This window comes from Syngnathus scovelli, chromosome 1, assembly GCF_024217435.2.
Source record: "Syngnathus scovelli strain Florida chromosome 1, RoL_Ssco_1.2, whole genome shotgun sequence".
In the NCBI taxonomy this organism is placed as follows: domain Eukaryota; kingdom Metazoa; phylum Chordata; class Actinopteri; order Syngnathiformes; family Syngnathidae; genus Syngnathus; species Syngnathus scovelli.
Window position 1 is genome coordinate 192,716 of NC_090847.1, and position 21,452 is coordinate 214,167.

General features: G+C 47.3%; 1 long non-coding RNA gene, 3 other non-coding genes and 2 pseudogenes across 5 annotated transcripts; 1 reads left to right on the plus strand and 5 right to left on the minus strand.

Annotated features, from left to right (window-relative positions):
• Window positions 1-982: 982 nt before the first annotated feature.
• LOC125994307 (5S ribosomal RNA) lies at window positions 983-1,101 on the minus strand. Its single transcript, XR_007490585.1, has one exon. It is a non-coding gene; the product is annotated as a 5S ribosomal RNA (ribosomal RNA).
• An 844-nt stretch (window positions 1,102-1,945) lies between these two features.
• Window positions 1,946-2,064, minus strand: LOC125993914 (5S ribosomal RNA; annotated as a pseudogene).
• Window positions 2,065-2,935: 871 nt separating this feature from the next.
• On the minus strand, window positions 2,936-3,054 carry LOC125994137 (5S ribosomal RNA). Its single transcript, XR_007490502.1, has one exon. It is a non-coding gene; the product is annotated as a 5S ribosomal RNA (ribosomal RNA).
• Window positions 3,055-3,899: 845 nt separating this feature from the next.
• LOC125993926 (5S ribosomal RNA) lies at window positions 3,900-4,018 on the minus strand (annotated as a pseudogene).
• Window positions 4,019-4,682: 664 nt separating this feature from the next.
• Window positions 4,683-4,801, minus strand: LOC125994247 (5S ribosomal RNA). Its single transcript, XR_007490555.1, has one exon. It is a non-coding gene; the product is annotated as a 5S ribosomal RNA (ribosomal RNA).
• A 9,272-nt stretch (window positions 4,802-14,073) lies between these two features.
• LOC125982090 (uncharacterized) lies at window positions 14,074-21,054 on the plus strand. Of its 2 annotated transcripts, none has more exons than XR_011087646.1 (5): window positions 14,074-14,215; window positions 14,393-14,563; window positions 14,709-14,786; window positions 16,311-16,401; window positions 20,892-21,054. It is a non-coding gene; the product is annotated as an uncharacterized lncRNA (long non-coding RNA). The 2 variants fall into 2 exon arrangements; XR_007486265.2 differs by lacking the exon at window positions 20,892-21,054 and adding an exon at window positions 20,654-20,686.
• Window positions 21,055-21,452: the final 398 nt, after the last annotated feature.

Below are 21,452 nucleotides of genomic sequence, written 5' to 3' on the forward strand. Positions count from 1 at the left end.
GCACATCCGGGAGGCCGTGCGCACGAGCCAAGTGGCCGAAAATAGCCCCCGCCGAGCGGATCGGCTGTTTATAAGCACCGCGGAGGTGGTCGCGGCGCCTCATTCGACTTCCAGCGGCCGGCGAGCTCGCGCACCCGCCCGGCACATCCGGGAGGCCGTGCGCACGAGCCAAGTGGCCGAAAATAGCCCCCGCCGAGCGGATCGGCGGTTTATAAGCACCGCGGAGGTGGTCGCGGCGCCTCATTCGACTTCCAGCGGGCCGCGCACTCGCGCACGCCGCCCGGTTCAAATTTTCTAAGTGCAACGCACAATGAGATGCATGAGAAACGGCCTTGGTTACCATCACATTTGAAGCGATGAATACGAAGTTAAATTTTATGACTCGGTGTATAAGTCGAGGTCGATTTTTTTCGGTCGATTTTGGATCGAAAAAGGTCGACCAATACACCGGCAAATACGGTATATATACTTATTATAAATGTAGTATTTATTTATATTGATTTATTGTTTATTTATATATATAAAGGCAGGTCCGCAAAAATATTTCTGACGCGTAGCCGGTCCGTGGCGCAAGAAAGGTTGGGGACCACTAGTCTAAAAGAATCTGGCCGTAACTGGAATAGGGTTCTACGCGAATGCCCAACGGAAAAGTGAAGTGCACAAAACCTGCATTTGGCTGTATCAAAATAAATGTCATGAAAAAGGTAAAAACACTACATGGAAGCGCAATGTGTTGTGCTGGGTTCTTTTACAAGTAAAGACTGCTGCTTTGAGTTCACAGGGAGCCATGCTCTTTATTCACTGTACATAGAGGTTTTGAACTCGTGTTGTAGTTTCAGTGTCGGAGTTCAAACTAGGCTTGCAGTTTCCGAATGCCATTCGTGATGGGTGTTGTAAAAAGGTCTTGGCTTAAACGATTGAAGTGCACATAAGAAAAAAAAAAAAAAAAAAAGAGCTTGAAGTGCACATAAGAAAAAGAAAAAGCTTACAGCACCTGGTATTCCCAGGCAGTCTCCCATCCAAGTACTAACCAGGCCCGACCCTGCTTAGCTTCCGAGATAAGACGAGATCAGGCGTTCTCAGGGTAGTATGGCCGTAAGCCGTGAGGTGACCCAACATTTTGCATTTTATAGACACAATCGCCCCTGAAACTAGCGAGCAAGCCAATGAAGCCTTCAAAACTGCTTCGGCACATGGAGACCAAGCATCCTGCATTAAAAGACAAACCTTAACCACTTCGGGTTTCATTGTCTCCGATTACGCCTGGATGGGACCGGCTCGTTTCTGAGAAACAAGCTCGGTGCTCCCAATAATTCAACGTAATGGTGACTTTTATTTTTATGTGGTTTATATTTGTTTTTATGCCAGTCGTATCATTTTATTTAATCCTATTTATATATATTTATTATAAATGTAGTATTTATTTATATAGATTTATTGTTTATTTATATATATAAAGGCAGGTCCGCAAAAATATTTCTGACGCGTAGCCGGTCCGTGGCGCAAGAAAGTTTGGGGACCACTAGTCTAAAAGAATCTGGCCGTAACTGGAATAGGGTTCTACGCGAATGCCCAACGGAAAAGTGAAGTGCACAAAACCTGCATTTGGCTGTATCAAAATAAATGTCATGAAAAAGGTAAAAACACTACATGGAAGCGCAATGTGTTGTGCTGGGTTCTTTTACAAGTAAAGACTGCTGCTTTGAGTTCACAGGGAGCCATGCTCTTTATTCACTGTACATAGTCTGTCCTCTAGCGGTAAAAACGTGAACTGCAATGCTATGGCTGTCGCCACACAATGTAGGTTTTAAACTCGTGTTGTAGTTTCAGTGTCGGAGTTCAAACTAGGCTTGCAGTTTCCGAATGCCATTCGTGATGGGTGCTGTAAAAAGTTCTTGGCTTAAACGATTGAAGTGCACATAAGAAAAAAAAAAAAAAAAAAAAAAGCTTACGGTAACTGGTATTCCCAGGCGGTCTCCCATCCAAGTACTAACCAGGCCCGACCCTGCTTAGCCTCCGAGGTCGGACGAGAGCGGGCGCTCTCAGGGTAGTATTGCCGTAAGCCGTGAGACCGCTCAGAATTTTTCATTTTATAGACACAATCGCCCCTGAAACCATGCCAAGCAGCGGCGGGACTTGATGGCTGTGGTAAAAGTTTCCTTTCACAATTGACGTGGGAAAAAAAAAAAAAAAGGCTTTCAGCACCTGGTATTCCCGGACGGTCACCCTTCCCTTTTGTTTTTTTTTTTTGTTTTTTTTACAACCAGGGCCGAAACAGGCTTTCTTCCAAGGCTTTTGGTGTTTTCTGGAAACATGGCTATCATGAAAAGTTATTGACAGCTTTTTATGCGGTAGCACGAATTTGCCGTTGCGACCTGCATTTTGCTGAATCAAAATAAATGCCTTGAAAAGTTTAAAAACACTTCATGGAAGTCACTTCACTGGTTTCTTTTATATCAAACAAATTGTTTTAGGTTATTCACCTGACATGTTTCGGCGGTTTCTTCCGCCTTCATCAGAGTGTCACAGATGTGATGGTGACGCGTCTTTATCAGCTGATGGATCAACATGTCAGGTGAATAACCTAAAACAATTTGTTTGATATAAAAGAAACCAGTGAAGTGATTAAATAAGGAAAAACAGAATGAACTTAGTACAATTACTTCATGGAAGTGTTGTGTTGGGTTCTTTTACAAGTCAAGCCTGCTGCTTTGAGTTCACAGGGAGCCATGCTCACTGTACATAGTCTGCTCTCTAGCGGTAAAAAATTTAACTACAATGCTGTGGATGTCACCACATAATATAGCTTTCAAACTCGTGTTATAGTTTCAATGTCGGAGTTTAAATTAGGCTTGCTGTTTCCGGATGCCATTCGTGATGGGTGTTGTAAAAAATAGCTTCTTAAACGATTGAAGTGCACATAAGAAAAAGAAAAAGCTTACAGCACCTGGTATTCCCAGGCGGTCTCCCATCCAAGTACTAACCAGGCCCGACCCTGCTTAGCTTCCGAGATCGGACGAGATCGGGCGTTCTCAGGGTAGTATGGCCGTAAGCCGTGAGGTGACCCAACATTTTGCATTTTATAGACACAATCGCCCCTGAAACTAGCGAGCGAGCCAATGAAGCCTTCAAAACTGCTTCGGCACATGGAGACCAAGCATCCTGCATTAAAAAACAAACCTTAACCACTTCGGGTTTCATTGTCTCCGATTACGCCTGGATGGGACCGGCTCGTTTCTGAGAAACAAGCTCGGTGCTCCCAATAATTCAACGTAATGGTGACTTTTATTTTTATGTGGTTTATATTTGTTTTTATGCCAGTCGTATCATTTTATTTAATCCTATTTATATATATTTATTATAAATGTAGTATTTATTTATATAGATTTATTGTTTATTTATATATATAAAGGCAGGTCCGCAAAAATATTTCTGACGCGTAGCCGGTCCGTGGCGCAAGAAAGTTTGGGGACCACTAGTCTAAAAGAATCTGGCCGTAACTGGAATAGGGTTCTACGCGAATGCCCAACGGAAAAGTGAAGTGCACAAAACCTGCATTTGGCTGTATCAAAATAAATGTCATGAAAAAGGTAAAAACACTACATGGAAGCGCAATGTGTTGTGCTGGGTTCTTTTACAACTAAAGACTGCTGCTTTGAGTTCACAGGGAGCCATGCTCTTTATTCACTGTACATAGTCTGTCCTCTAGCGGTAAAAACGTGAACTGCAATGCTATGGCTGTCGCCACACAATGTAGGTTTTAAACTCGTGTTGTAGTTTCAGTGTCGGAGTTCAAACTAGGCTTGCAGTTTCCGAATGCCATTCGTGATGGGTGCTGTAAAAAGTTCTTGGCTTAAACGATTGAAGTGCACATAAGAAAAAAAAAAAAAAAAAAAAAAAGCTTACGGTAAATGGTATTCCCAGGCGGTGTCCCATCCAAGTACTTACCAGGCCCGACCCTGCTTAGCCTCCGAGATCGGACGAGATCGGGCGCTCTCAGGGTAGTATGGTCGTAAGCCGTGAGACCGCTCAGAATTTTTCATTTTATAGACACAATCGCCCCTGAAACCATGCCAAGCAGCGGCGGGACTTGATGGCTGTGGTAAAAGTTTCCTTTCACAATTGACGTGGGAAAAAAAAAAAAAAAAGGCTTTCAGCACCTGGTATTCCCGGACGGTCACCCTTCCCTTTTGTTTTTTTTTTGTTTTTTTTACAACCAGGGCCGAAACAGGCTTTCTTCCAAGGCTTTTGGTGTTTTCTGGAAACATGGCTATCATGAAAAGTTATTGACAGCTTTTTATGCGGTAGCACGAATTTGCCGTTGCGACCTGCATTTTGCTGAATCAAAATAAATGCCTTGAAAAGTTTAAAAACACTTCATGGAAGTGCTGTGTTGGGTTCTTTTACAAGTCAAGCCTGCTGCTTTGAGTTCACAGGGAGCCATGCTCACTGTACATAGTCTGCTCTCTAGCGGTAAAAAATTTAACTACAATGCTGTGGATGTCACCACATAATATAGCTTTCAAACTCGTGTTATAGTTTCAATGTCGGAGTTTAAATTAGGCTTGCTGTTTCCGGATGCCATTCGTGATGGGTGTTGTAAAAAATAGCTTCTTAAACGATTGAAGTGCACATAAGAAAAAAAAAAAAAAGAGCTTGAAGTGCACATAAGAAAAAGAAAAAGCTTACAGCACCTGGTACTCCCAGGCGGTCTCCCATCCAAGTACTAACAAGGCCCGACCCTGCTTAGCTTCCGAGATCGGACGAGATCGGGCGTTCTCAGGGTAGTATGGCCGTAAGCCGTGAGGTGACCCAACATTTTGCATTTTATAGACACAATCGCCCCTGAAACTAGCGAGCGAGCCAATGAAGCCTTCAAAACTGCTTCGGCACATGGAGACCAAGCATCCTGCATTAAAAGACAAACCTTAACCACTTCGGGTTTCATTGTCTCCGATTACGCCTGGATGGGACCGGCTCGTTTCTGAGAAACAACAAGGAGAAGAACACCCATGTTCGGATGCTGTTCCTGGACTTCAGCTCAGCGTTTAACACCATCATCCCACAGCATCTAGTAGGAAAATTGGAACACCTGGGCTTCAACACCCCCCTTCGCAACTGGCTGCTAGACTTCCTCACCAACAGACCTCAGTCAGTCCGGGTCGGACAGAACACCTCTGATGTCATCACCCTCAGCACAGGCTCCCCTCAGGGCTGCGTCCTGAGCCCCCTGCTGTTCACCCTGATGACACACGACTGCGTCCCCAGGTTCACCACCAATCACATCGTGAAGTTCGCAGACAACACAACGGCGGTGGGGCTCATCAGAGACAACAACGACCTGGACTACAGAGAGGAGGTGGAGCAGCTGGTGGGCTGGTGCAGAGACAACAGCCTGATCCTGAATGTGGAGAAGATGAAGGAGATCATCGTCGACTTCAGGAAAAACCAGCCTCACCACGCTCCACTGATCATCAACAGCTCAGCTGTGGAGGTGGTCAGCAGCACCAAATTCCTGGGGGTCCACATCACAGAAGACCTCACCTGGACTATGAACACTACGGCACTGATCAAGAGGGCACAGAAGCGCTTGTACTTCCTGCGGAGGATGAGGAGAGCCCACCTGCCCCCACCCATCATGAGGACGTTCTACAGGAGCACCATAGAGAGCATTCTGACAAGCTGACTCTCTGTGTGGTGTGGAGGCTGCACCGCCTCCGATTGGAAGAACGTGAGGAGAGTGGTGAGGACAGCAGAGAGGATCATAGGGGCTCCTCTTCCCTCCATTCAGGACATTTCATCTCAGCGCTGCATGTCCGGTGCCCGTAACATCAACAATGACCCATCACACCCCCACCATGGACTGTTCTCCCTGCTGCCCTCTGGGAAGAGGTTTCGCACAATCCGCTGCAGGTCCACCAGGTTCTGCAACAGCTTTTTCCCTGCTGTCATCAGACTGTTGAACATTAGAACTGTTGAGCTCTAAACTGAACTCTGCATCACACATTCACAGAACTGTACTTTATGACACTACGGACCTCTATCTTGCACTATCTCGCACTACCAACTTTACTGAACTTGTGTAAACCCTTTAAATAGAAGTTTAATACATGGTTTAGCATTCCTCTGCACACTCTTGAATACTGTTTTGCCTACTTGCACTATTGCATAATTAGCACTGCTGCACTTTATACTTATTTGTAATATATATATATATACAGTATATGTATATATATATTTTCATAGGATATGTTACTTCTATTCAACTGCAATATCACTACTTTGTTGTAAGCCGTGTGCAACGAAATTTCGTTTTGTATGCACCATGTGCAGACAAGATGACAATAAAGTTTGTCTAAGTCATGTCAGGTCAGCTGTCTGGAGAGAGAGAGAAGTCAGGACCTGCGGGCGGAGCACCACCGTGCCACCGCCGCCATGACGGAACTCAAAAGCAAACTCCATGAGGAGAAGCAGAAAGAGTTAGCCGTTACCAGGGAAACATTACTGCGGCAGCATGAAATGGAGCTGATGAGAGTGATCAAAATCAAAGATGGAGAGATCCAGCGACTGAATGCCTTGGTCCTCAGCCTGAGGGACGGCTCCATGGACAAGGTGATCCGCTCAATCCGTGTCTGACTATCCGCACGCCACGTCGGGCTCCGATGCGGCCGCTACCGTATTGTGTAGCTTGTCCTCAGTAAGCGTCGCGGCGCTCCGTTGCGGTCTCAACGGCCCGATGTGGCGCAATGTCTGCTCAGGTGAGGAGCGGGGGCGCTTTGCTGGCGGAAGTGGAGGAGACGCGGCGGTGTCGGGAGACCGAGCGGTGTCGCCTCCACCAGGAGCGCGGAAGAAGCCCTGGCAGCGGCCCAGCAGGCCTGGCAGTCCCGAGCGGCCGAGCTCCGATCGGCTCATCACCAGCATCGGGAGGAGCTGAGCCGAACCAAGAGAGACTGCGAGAGGGAGATCCGCCGACTGGTAGGACTGATCAGATGCGCGGTGCGTGGCTATGTTCCCAATTTCGTTGTATACCTGCAGTGCAATGACACCTAAGGCATTCTATTCTATTCTATTTCACAAGAAGAAAACGTCCGGTTGCTCGCTTCGCTTTTGTCACAGCAATGGTGTTCTAGTCGATTCAAGATAAAAATTGGCCGGTTGCTCTCTTTGTTTTTGTCACAATTCTGGCAAATGAGTTTGCCCGCCTGCCTGAGCGCTCCCCGTTTGTACATCCAGATGGATGAGATCAAGCTGAAAGACAGAGCGGTTAGTGTTTTGGATAAATCCCTGGGGCCGGCCACGTCCACCGCCTTCAGCTGCAGACTCAGGCTGCCGAGCAGCAGATCGCTGCCCTGAGGGATTCCCAAAGGGCGGGCCTAAACTACCCTGGAAGTGGGGTCAACGGCGCTACTAGCAATCCTCTTCATAGCGTAAGCCACCTCATCACACACTTGCAGTACGCATGACTTAGTTCGTTGCTGGAGGAAGGTAGCACAAAAACAGTTTTGAACTTTGAACGAGTGGTTGTGTGTGTGTGTTGCGGGGCGTTTTCAGTCTCAGGAGGATCGGGACACGCGAAGGTTTCATCTGAAAATCGCTGAGCTCAGCGCAGTCATCAGGAAACTGGAGGATCGAAACGCCCTGCTTTCTGAAGAGCGCAATGAACTGGTAATTTATTGACGGCACGCTTGAAGGTTTGCGCTACGTTTGATGCGCGCCATCCAGCGAGGCACCCATTGCGCTTGCTTATTAGTTGAGCGGCGCGGCGAGTCGGTTGCCTGGTAGATGTCTTTTATTGGGAGCCAAAGCCACGATTCCGTTCAAACCGATGCAAAAGGAATGGATACGTTCTGGCCCGCGTGTTGTGCGTCTTTCGCATCCCGCACTTCATGCTTGCAGCTTAAGCGACTGAGAGAAACAGAAAGCCAGTTTCTGCCACTCCTGTACAAAAACAAACGCCTGAGCAGGAAGAATGAAGAACTCTCACTGGTGCTGTGTCGCCTTGAAAACAAAGTGCGCTTTGTCACCCAGGAGAACGAGGAGATGGCAAGCTTGGTAAGTCGACGCGGACAACGGCGGCGTGCCAACAGAGTCCACTGCATTTGTGTTCCACAGAGAAGGCCTAGTTCGCTCAATGACCTGGAGCGCGGTTGCGGCCAGCAGGACGGTGAAATGGAGTTCCTTCAAGTTGTGGAGCAGCGGCACATCATCGACGACTTGTCCAAGGTCTTCAGGCAGGTGACTCGGTGCACGTACGGCAGCGCCGCGCTCGCTCGCTGTCGCCAGGAAACCTTTTCCGTCCAAAGCTTGGCCGGCGGCCGCCATCCAAAAAATTGGCCCCTTAAACTCCGACCTTTCAAGCAGGAGCATTGTGCGCACGCGTTTGAACACGCTTTAGACTTGTTTTGCCGTTTTCAGCAGCTCAAAGCTCCCGTTTTGTCAGCGCCTTTGCCACTCGCTGTGCGCTGAAAACGACGGACTCGCCCGGCTGCTCAGCCCGTCAACCATGAGCCGCGAGCGCGACGTCATTGTCCGTAGGCAGCTAGTGGCAAAATGCACCCTGTTAGAGTTGCGCTCGCTCCAACTTATTTTGCAAGAACCACACGGGAGACAAGTAAGTTCTTTTGGACACCTGCAGGTGGAGAGTCCATCCGTTGTACGAATGAAGTCTGACTCTCGGCTCCCGCACGAGCATTTTTATTAAGAGAAACAGGGTGGGTGTAAGAGTGGATTGAATAGAGAAAGCCCTTGACCTCTAGTCAAAACATAGCAAGGGATGTTTTACGACTTTGTGTAGGAAGGGATAAGCGATAGGGATAAATAAGGGATAAATAATATTATTTATTACAGGTTGCAGTCAAAGTCAAAGCAACATAATCATACGATAAAGATAATCTGGAAAACCCTGACACACCCTGTAGTTGTCACTTTTGGAAAAGACGAGCGTCCCTCCAATCATCGCCGGTGACGGGTTTTTCAGGCTCTGGAGACAGGAGCTCATGTCAGAAATGTCATCGTGAGTCGCGTTTGTTTCTGCGCCGGAGCCGTTCGTTCCCTTTGCATCCAAAGAATCTCAAAGGCGGATTATTTGTGTCGACAGGAGAGAGATTTGCTGCTACGATACCGACATCGAGAATCTCTGAGGAGGAACAAAGCGTGAGGTCCTGCAAGGTGAGTCTGTTTGTTTGCGGCTGCTTGGTGTTGCGCAAGATGAAATGGCCTTTTTCTCGCTATCGTTCCTCTCGTCGATTCATCGTGAGGTGTCGCTTCAGTTTGTTCAGAGAGATGTTTGCTTCCGCGCCCGCAGGTCATCGAAACATTTTACGGCTACGACGAAGACGTGTTGGTGGACTCGGACGGATCGTCCTTGTCTTTTCACACCGACAGAACCCCCGACACGGAACCCGAAGAGGTAGCCCGCCATTTCTGCCAGCGTATTGGCGCCAAACATTCCTCTTCAGCCTGGAATCGGACTCGTCTTTGCGTCGCGGGTGCTTTGTCGCCGGTCTGACTGATTCTGGTACTAGTGCTGTGTTGCATTGGTGTGTGCATGAGGAGGCGGAGCTTCGCTACCGCCAGCTGACGCAAGAATATCAAGCGCTGCAACGAGCCTACGCTCTGCTAGCCCAGACCAGCGGAGGGGACTACGACGCCGAGAAAGAGATCAAGGTGGCGCCCCTTCCCGCAACCCCCGGCCGGGTCGCAGCCTCCCCGTTCTCACCCAGCCTCGGGTGTTCTCTGGTCTGAAAGGAGGAGGAGGAGCCTCCCTCCTCCTCCTTTCAGACCAGAGAAAAGCTGATGGTAGTGTCAAACGCACCTCTTTCAATAATCACTCTTCCCTTAAATATCTACGAAAGTTATTTAATTCTCTAACATGTTCGGAGTTACTTTTTACGCGGCCCGTCAAAAGGGGAAACGGGCCTGCGCCCTTCAAATAATTAAATTACTTTCAGTTCTACACCAAACCGATAATCCGATTCAAACACTTCCGTTAATTTATTCAGACGAAGCAAACTTTCAAACGGATTGAAATTCACTCGTGTCTCAAATAACTACGAAAGTTATTCAATTCTCTAAAATTGTCTGATGTTACTTTTATTTATTACGGTCCTATGTTATACCATAATAACCCCCCGCACATTAATCAAATTGTCAAATCAACCCCGAACCATCGATTGTACATTCAGTACAAATCAGCGCACAACAAAGTAGATGAATATACACAACACATTTATTGAAGAAACATGAAATAGAATTACAAATCTTAATCACTCCAGAAACCGAACAATTTCACCCACTGATACCCGTGTTAATAAAATCATTCAATCCCAGAACAATTCGATTGCAAAACACAGTTCATGAAAGAGGGAATCAATTTTTAGCCAAGCAAAGAAATCAAGAAGTAAAAATCACATTTGTGCTTCTCCAAACAATTTATGTCACGCCACTATTCTCATAGTGACGGGTCCCTTGATCGAATTGACTAACAATATTGCTTTAAGCTGTTACAGAATACATTTTTAGCCAAGCAAAGAAATCAAAAAGTAAAAATCACATTTGTGCGTCCATGCGTGACTCACAATCCGACACCGTGTTCCTGTTTTATTTCTATTTTAACTTGCTTAGCTTATTTTGGCCCCTTTTTTGGTCTCATGTTTTGGTCTGGCGCCATCTTTTGGACAAATTTGGAATTTCAGCTCTGCCAATTTATTCCTGTGAACAATCCATATTTTACCATTTGCACCATCTCTTCCCCCCATGTTACATGACAGTAGAAATGGGTCACTATCAAAGCAGAGTAGCAGATCTGGAGTCAGCGCTGAAGCAACAAGGACAGGTAAGCTTATCAATGAGCACACCTTTTTCTCAGACAAAATAGCTACATTCTTCAGTCACTCATTCGTCTGGCATTACTGGACCAACAACCCCCCCCCCCCCCCCCCCCCCCTGAACGTGGCTGGGAAAATGTGGAGAAAAGCAAATGTCATTTTCCAGTCAACCAAAGAATTTGTGGATGAAAATGACACAACATTCCAAAGCTGTCCACGCGTTTGTCTCTTCTAGAATGTCAAGTGGGTGGAGGAGAAGCAGCTGCTGCGTCAGAGCAATCAGCAGTTGGCCGAAAAGGTGACGGAAAGAAAGGCGCTGGGCGGAGTCGCTTGGCGTCACACCCGTCCGGAAGCCCCGCAGATGAGGTCTGACTGTCTTTTCAGGTCAGGCGGATGGAGGCGGAAGAAGCGCGTCTGAAAGAGCACATCCAGGATATCCGAGACCAAAACGAACTGCTTGAGTTCCGCATCCTGGAGCTGGAGGTGGGAAGACTCGCACAAGCGTTTTGAGGCCAGAGATGTGACGGACGGACGGACGGACGGACGGATGCATGCCTCTGCCTTTCAGGAGAGGGAGTGGCGCTCCCCCGTCTTGAAGTTTCTGCAAGTCCGTTTCCCAGACGGCCTCAGCCCTTTGCAGATCTACTGCGAGGCCGACGGCGTGAGCGTACGTAAGGCGTCCCTCGCAACCCTAACCTTAACCTGAGGTCCCAGAACACCTTACATTGCTCCTTGCGCCTTTCCCCAGGACATCGTCATCAGTGATCTGATGAAGAAGCTGGACATCCTGGGCGATAACGCCGTAAGTGTATGTCGAACTCCTTATGTTCGCACTCCACGAGACTCGGCGGCTCAAATGTGACTTTTGGAAGGCTTTGCGCTGAAAGAACCTTGTTGACGCTGTGCCTTTGGGCTCTTGCAGAATCTCACCAACGAGGAGCAGGTGGTCGTGATTCACGCCAGGACCCTTCCCACCCTAGCCGAGAAGGTAACGCGCACGTCCACGCACGCTCTCGCATTCTGCTTATGTGACAGCAGCCTTTCCTCAGTGGTTAGAATACATCAAAGTGACCAAGTCAGCACTTCAACAGAAGATGTTGGACATTGAAAGTGAGAAGGTAGACAGACACGCGACATCAGCCAAGGGGAACTCGGGGCAATGTGCCCCAACAATTCTGACCTTGAGCTGTGCTAGGATATGTTCTGCAACCAGAAGGGCTACCTGGATGAAGAGTTGGACTTCAGGAAGCGTTCCATGGACCAGGCTCATAAGGTAAGCCGCCCTCAAATCTCCCGCCGGACTACTGATGGACGAGGATTGCGGCCCAGAGGATCATGGAGCTGGAGGCCATGTTGTACGAGGCGCTACCGCAGCGGGACTGCCCCGCCACGGACGGCGAAAAAGCCAGCCACGCTGGCGTGAATGACGTGCTGACGGCGGATCAGAGACAAGAGCTTAGGAGCGCCGTGGACCAATGGAAGCGAGCCCTGATGTGGGAGTTGAGGGAGCGCGACGCTTGCATCCTCCAAGAGAGAATGGATCTGCTGCACAGCGCGCAACAGGTAAGGGCCCAAAGCCAGCCCGGCACTTACTTGCACGCTTACTGGCTTTTGAAGGCTACTTTCCATTTGTCCGTCCTAGAGGAACAAAGAGCTGAAAGAATTCATCGAAGCTCACAAGAGACAAATCAAACAATTGGAGGAGAAGTTTCTGTTTCTCTTTCTAGTCTTCTCCTTGGCCTTCATTCTGTGGCCCTAACACCAGCTGGTGAGTGAGCTCCAGCGGCACCGCACTCGACACCTCCGATACACTGCCAGCCGGTCTCAGACGTTGGCAGACGCTCCGATGCCGACGTATACCCCCCGCCACGGTGACAGAGGCACCGCGTCACACCGGCGCTCATCCAATCAGAAGGCAGGAAAGGCAAATTCACATGCAGGGCACTCTTGAACCAGAAGAGAGCGCCACAAAAAACGGTTGTTGCCCCAAACGCGCACTAAAAAGGGTCAGAATAACAAGAGTCCCACCGGCCAGCCGGGGCCACCCGTCCATCCATTTCTTCAGGGGGGGAAAAAATTGGAGTCACCGGTGAGTACATTTTGCATTTAGCTCTGCTTTTCTGCTTCTGTCTTCAAGTGTGTGGCATCCTGCGACCAAAGATTCAGCCAACCCCAAAGCGGTTGACCTCAACGTCCCACCACCATTCCTACCAGAGCAGGTGACGTGATGCTTTGGACATCCTTCCGTCTCAGATGCCCAAAAGTACTCTTTGCCACATCTGCGGCAATACGGTGTCTTTTCAAAGGTGCAAATAAATCCAGCGTGGGCGGAACACGCACGTCTTCGGTTTTTCCCGCTTTGTTTGTGTGACAGCTGTTGTGAAAATTTTACACAAATAAAGTTGTATAGTACAGGTTTGGCCAAGCCGCAACTCCCGAACCGCATGCGGCTCTTTTATGTTCATATCAACATTTGTGTGTGTGTGTGTAGGTGTGTGTGTGTGTGTGTGTGGGGGGGGGGGGGTTGTGCGTGTTGGCTTCACTTGAGTTCAATTTAGTATTTTCGTCAAAAGCGCATGTGGTGAAATTCCACAAAGTAGGATGGGCAAACACATTCCAGTAAACTATTAGTGTCAATTGGGCTCTCGAAATGGCAGGGAAAAGATGCACAGCAAAACGAAAATATGTAGATGAACACAGGACGTTTTTATCAGAGTGGGAAAGTTTCTATTTTTTGTTGAACGTGATGGCAAACCATTCTGCCTGATACGTCAGACCTCAGCGCATTTCAAAGATTCAAATCTTCAGCGCCATGCACTTCAGCTCACTCCATGCTAACATTGATCAGGCGTCGAACCCGCAACATCATGCTTAAGAGGTGGACATGCTAACCAGTGCGCCATTATGTCAACGCATAACAACTGTAAGAACTTCCGCCGGAATTCAAATCCGCGGGGAGAGTTAACTTGTTTAAAAGGGAGTGGGCAGAAGAATTATTTAATTTATTTAAATCTATTTGGAGTGTGCGCCATTATGTCAATGCATAACAACTGTAAGTCTACTAAACAAAACAGCGGTTGCTATATGACGTCTGCCACGTCGTGGTCACGTGACGCGGACGTGACGTCGACGCCTACTTTACATCCCACCGATCACAGGACCCCTCGGCTGCATAACCGCGCCCCCTTCCCAACCAATCGGATTTGCTATACGCGAAAACGACGCCAATGGGCGGGCTCTTCCGCCAGAATTTAAATCCGTGGGCGTGGCTCGCAACAGGAAGTAGGAAAATGGCGATGTTGACAAAGACACAGCGGATGGTAACATACGACTAACGAGAGAAATATTTTTATTTTCTGCTTGCAACTGGACCGTCCAGAGCGTACACGGTAAGTACAACTCATCGTTTTTAAAAAGAAGTACTTTTGTTGCCCTGAAAAGCGAGTGAGTGTGGCGTTTGGGGGGAACGTCGAATTTCGACGATTCTTTCTGGTCAACGGTTGTAAATGATTGCGTTGATTAAAAAAGAAAACTTGATGTAACTCTACTTTTAACTGCCGTTTCAGATAAGCGGGTATTACGTCGCAGTCATGTGCCGCGGATATGACGTAATTGGCTGAACTTCCACCAAAATTCAAATCTGTTGGCGCGATGGCCGTGAGCCACTGAGCAACGACGAATATCAACAGAAATATCTTTATTTTCTGCTTGCAACTGGACCGTCTACAGCGTACACGGTAAGTAACACTCATTGTGTTTAAAGAGATTTACGTTTGTAATAGCAACGTGTAGCTGAGGCGCTAGCAGAAGTGTAGCCGCGTTGCGTTGTACGTGTGAATATTGGTCCAGGCGAAATGTTAATGTTTAATTTCATTCCTTTAGGTTCCACGGTGTTTGTTGGCTGCAAGTTTTCCACTGCAAGAAGAGGCTCGTATCATTGACCAGGAGCGAGCTACAACGGTTAGCCATAACATTTATGTTAAACACTTCCTATTTCATGTCTAACAGTACTTGATTTAACAAATAACCATAAATAAATACAGTGTGGGCACTGAAGTTAACATATGTGATTATACTGCCTAATCTGTCACCGAGTATATTGTTGCAAAGTAATATAAGATCCAAAGTTGTAATTCAGAATAGTTTTCAAAAGAAGGCCATTAGAATTATATACAAGTCTGATTACCCTGAACATAACAACAAGCTATTAATTAAATCACAAATTCTTCAATTCAAAGATTTGGTAGATTATCAGAATAATAATGTCTAACAGTAATTGATTTAACACATCACGATAAGTAGATTGAGTGTGGGCACTCTCAAGTTAACATATGTGATTATACTGCCTAATCTGTTACAGAGTATGTTGTTGCCAAGTAATGTAGAATAGATCCAAAGTAGTAATCCAGAATAGTTTTGAAAAGGCCATTAGAATAATAAACAAATCTGATTACCTTGAACATAATAGTTAAGTGTTGAATATGTCCTATGAAGTCAAAATTTGGCACCATCATGTGGTGAAATTTGGAATTGCATCACATCCAATTTTGCCTGGGAACAAACAGATTAAATAAATCTTAGACTTAAATAAGCCACTCCTTCTCAAACAAGTAAACTCTGCCCATTTTGCGCAGTAGATGGTCTGTTAATATCTAGTATTTATACAAAGTCATAATTTAAATTGCTTTTAACCTTCATTCATCGCTTCAACCAACATTACTCGCTCTTATTACCAACTTGTATCGATTTAACTGAGCGTTTAATACTTCCTATCAGGTCTCAAGTCAAGATTTGGCAAAATACAATTTCAGCAAATCCAATTTTGCCAGGCAACAAAAAGAGATTAAATAAACTAAATAAGTCTTCTTCCCATTAAATAAATCAGAAAAGTCTGTCTTGCAACCAGTCCTCTTCAAACAAGTAAAGTCTGCCCGTTTTGTGCCGTAGATTTTGTGTCTATGCCTAGTATTTATACAAAATCATAATTTAAACGACTTCATTCCTTCATTCACTTTGGAAATTTGGAATTGCAGCAAATCGAATTTTGCCAGGGAACAAAAATAGATCAATTAAACTAAATAAGTCTTCTTCCCATTAAATAAATTAAAAAAGTCTGTCTTGTAACCAGTCCTTTTCAAACAAGTAAAGTCTGCCCATTTTGTGCCGTAGATTTTGTGTTTATGCCTAGTATTTATACAAAATCATAATTTAAAGGATTTCATTCCTTCATTCACTTTGGAAATTTGGAATTGCAGCACGTCAAATTTTGCCTGGGAAGAAAAGTAGATTAAATAAATTTAATAAGTCTTACTACTTCCCAATAAATAAATTAAATACGTCTTACTTGTTCCCACTCCTTTTCAAAAAAGTAGTTTAAAACGAGGGCCCTTCACTCAACCTTTAACCTCAACACCGCACGTCACATTGTGTTGTATCTGTGAATGTTGGTTGTGGCCAAATGATAGTTTTCTTTCATTCGTTTAGGTTCCACGGTGTTTGTTGGCTATATGTTTTCCACTGTCAGAAGGATGAAAATACAAAGTACAACGCTTGGACGTGGGCGACGACGTCACCGGTGAGTCCTTCCTTCCTATTTATTTACCTTCTAGGTGCTAGGTGCCGCACTGAACAACATTATGCCGCACTGAACAACATTATGCCGCACTGAACAACACCATGCCGCACTGAACAACACCATGCCGCACTGAACAACATTATGCCGCACTGAACACCATGCCGCACTGAACAACACCATCCCGCACTGAACAACACCATCCCGCACTGAACAACACCATCCCGCACTGAACAACACCATGCCGCACTGAACAACACCATGCCGCACTGAACAACACCATGCCGCACTGAACAACACCATGCCGCACTGAACAACACCATGCCGCACTGAACAACACCATGCCGCACTGAACAACACCATGCCGCACTGAACAACACCATCCCGCACTGAACAACATTATGCCGCACTGAACAACATTATGCCGCACTGAACAACATTATGCCGCACTGAACAACATTATGCCGCACTGAACAACATTATGCCGCACTGAAAAACACCATGCCGCACTGAACAACACCATGCCGCACTGAACAACACCATGCCGCACTGAACAACACCATGCCGCACTGAACAACACCATGCCGCACTGAACAACACCATGCCGCACTGAACAACACCATGCCGCACTGAACAACACCATGCCGCACTGAACAACACCATGCCGCACTGAACAACACCATGCCGCACTGAACAACACCATCCCACACTAAACAACACCATGCCGCACTGAACAACATTATGCCGCACTGAACAACATTATGCCGCACTGAACAACATTATGCCGCACTGAACAACATTATGCCGCACTGAACAACATTATACCGCACTGAACAACATTATGCCGCACTGAACAACATTATGCCGCACTGAACAACACCATGTCGCACTGAACAACACCATGCCGCACTGAACAACACCATGCCGCACTGAACAACACCATCCCGCACTGAACAACACCATGCCGCACTGAACTACACCATGCCGCACTGAACAACACCATGCCGCACTGAACAACACCATGCCGCACTGAACAACACCATGCCGCACTGAACAACACCATGCCGCACTGAACAACACCATGCCGCACTGAACAACACCATGCCGCACTGAACAACACCATGCCGCACTGAACAACACCATGCCGCACTGAACAACACCATGCCGCACTGAACAACACCATGCCGCACTGAACAACACCATGCCGCACTGAACAACACCATGCCGCACTGAACAACACCATGCAGCACTGAACAACACCATGCAGCACTGAACAACATTATACCGCACTGAACAACATTATGCCGCACTGAACAACATTATGCCGCACTGAACAACACCATGCCGCACTGAACAACATTATGCCGCACTGAACAACATTATGCCGCACTGAACAACACCATCCCGCACTGAACAACACCATCCCGCACTGAACAACACCATGCCGCACTGAACAACACCATGCCGCACTGAACAACACCATGCCGCACTGAACAACACCATGCCGCACTGAACAACACCATGCCGCACTGAACAACACCATGCCGCACTGAACAACACCATGCCGCACTGAACAACACCATGCCGCACTGAACAACACCATGCCGCACTGAACAACACCATCCCGCACTGAACAACATTATGCCGCACTGAACAACATTATGCCGCACTGAACAACATTATGCCGCACTGAACAACATTATGCCGCACTGAACAACATTATACCGCACTGAACAACATTATGCCGCACTGAACAACATTATGCCGCACTGAACAACACCATGCCGCACTGAACAACATTATGCCGCACTGAACAACATTATGCCGCACTGAACAACACCATCCCGCACTGAACAACACCATCCCGCACTGAACAACACCATCCCGCACTGAACAACACCATGCCGCACTGAACAACACCATGCCGCACTGAACAACACCATGCCGCACTGAACAACACCATGCCGCACTGAACAACACCATGCCGCACTGAACAACACCATGCCGCACTGAACAACACCATGCCGCACTGAACAACACCATGCCGCACTGAACAACACCATGCCGCACTGAACAACACCATCCCGCACTGAACAACATTATGCCGCACTGAACAACATTATGCCGCACTGAACAACATTATGCCGCACTGAACAACATTATGCCGCACTGAACAACATTATGCCGCACTGAACAACATTATGCCGCACTGAACAACACCATGCCGCACTGAACAACACCATGCCGCACTGAACAACACCATGCCGCACTGAACAACACCATGCCGCACTGAACAACACCATGCCGCACTGAACAACACCATGCCGCACTGAACAACACCATGCCGCACTGAACAACACCATGCCGCACTGAACAGCACCATGCCGCACTGAACAGCACCATGCCGCACTGAACAACACCATGCCGCACTGAACAACACCATGCCGCACTGAACAACACCATGCCGCACTGAACAACACCATGCCCCACTGAACAACATTACGCCGCACTGAACAACACCATGCCGCACTTAACAACACCATGCCGCACTGAACAACACCATGCCGCACTGAACAACACCATTCCGCACTGAACAACACCATGCTGCACTGAACAACACGACGCCGCACTGAACAACACGACGCCGCACTGAACAACACGACGCCGCACTGAACAACACCATGCCGCACTGAACAACACCATGCCGCACTGAACAACACCATGCCGCACTGAACAACACCATGCCGCACTGAACAACACCATGCCGCACTAAACAACACCATGCCGCACTAAACAACACCATGCCGCACTGAACAACACCATGCCGCACTGAACAACATTATGCCGCACTGAACAACATCATGTCGCACTGAACAACACCATGCCGCACTGAACAACACCATGCCGCACTGAACAACACCATCCCGCACTGAACAACACCATGCCGCACTGAACTACACCATGCCGCACTGAACAACACCATGCCGCACTGAACTACACCATGCCGCACTGAACAACACCATGCCGCACTGAACAACACCATGCCGCACTGAACAACACCATGCCGCACTGAACAACACCATGCCGCACTGAACAACACCATGCCGCACTGAACAACACCATGCCGCACTGAACAACACCATGCCGCACTGAACAACACCATCCCGCACTGAACAACACCATCCCGCACTGAACAACACCATGCCGCACTGAACAACATTATGCCCCACTGAACAACAATATACCGCACTGAACAACATTATGCCGCACTGAACAACATTATGCCGCACTGAACAACACCATGCCGCACTGAACAACATTATGCCGCACTGAACAACATTATGCCGCACTGAACACCATGCCGCACTGAACAACACCATGCCGCACTGAACAACACCATGCCGCACTGAACAACACCATGCCGCACTGAACAACACCATGCCGCACTGAACAACACCATGCCGCACTGAACAACACCATGCCGCACTGAACAACACCATGCCGCACTGAACAACACCATGCCGCACTGAACAACACCATGCCGCACTGAACAACACCATGCCGCACTGAACAACACCATCCCGCACTGAACAACATTATGCCGCACTGAACAACATTATGCCGCACTGAACAACATTATGCCGCACTGAACAACATCATGTCGCACTGAACAACACCATGCCGCACTGAACAACACCATGCCCCACTGAACAACATTACGCCGCACTGAACAATATTATGCCGCACTGAACAACACCATGCCGCACTGAACAACACCATGCCGCACTGAACAACACCATGCCGTACTGAACAACACCATCCCGCACTGAACAACACCATGCCGCACTGAACAACACCATGCCGCACTGAACAACACCATGCCGCACTTAACAACACCATGCCGCACTGAACAACACCATGCCGCACTGAACAACACCATGCCGCACTGAACAACAACATGCCGCACTGAACAACAACATGCCGCACTGAACAACACGACGCCGCACAGAACAACACGACGCCGCACAGAATAACGCAATACCGCACAGAACAACACCATGCCGCACAAACAGTTTTAGATAATATTACGTCGCAGTCATGCGACGCGGACATGACGTCAATAGGCGGAACTCATGGCAAAATTATAATCCGTGGGCGTGGCTTGCAACAGGAAGTAGGAAAGCGGCAATGCTGGCAAACAAGACACAGCGGTTAGTAACACGACGACTAACAAGACAAATATTTTTGTTTTCAGCTTGCAACTTGACCGTCTAGAGCGTACAAGGTAATTACAACTCATTGTTTTGAAAAATATGTTTTTTTGTTGGCCTGAAAAGCGAGGCAGTGTGGCATTTGGGAGGAACGTCGAACTCGGCGTCTGCTTCCAGCCACAGACGCCAAATTTCGACGATTATTTCGACTGGTCAACGTTTGTAAATTATTGCGTTGATTAAAAACTTTATTTAACTCTACTCTTAACTTTGCCGTTTCAGATATGCGGGTATTACACCGCGGAAATGACGTCAATAGGCTGAACTCTGGCCAAAATTCAAATCTGTGGGCGCAATGGCCTTGAGCGAGACAACGGATACAAACACGACGATTATCAACAGAAATATCTTTATTTTCTGCTTGCAAGTGGACCGTCTAGAGCGTACACGGTAAGTACAACTCATTGTGTTTTAAAAGATTTATGTTTGTGTAGTTTGCGTTGCGTTGTATCTGTGAATGTTGGTTGAGGCTAAATGTTAATGTTTAATTTCCTTCCTTTAGGTTCCACGGTGTTTGTTGGCTGTATGTTTTCCACTGCAAGAAGAGGCTCGTATCATTGACCAGCAGGAGCTACAATGGTGAGTACCCCTTTCGTCGTCCATTTATGTTAAACACTTCCTGTTTCATGTCTAACAGTACTCGATTTAACAAATAACCATAAATAAATACAGTGTGGGCAGTCAAGTTAACATATGTGATTATCCTGCCTAATATGTTTATCACAAATATGTCACTAATATGTTTATTTGTTTATCACAACACCTTTGGACCTTCAGCAATCG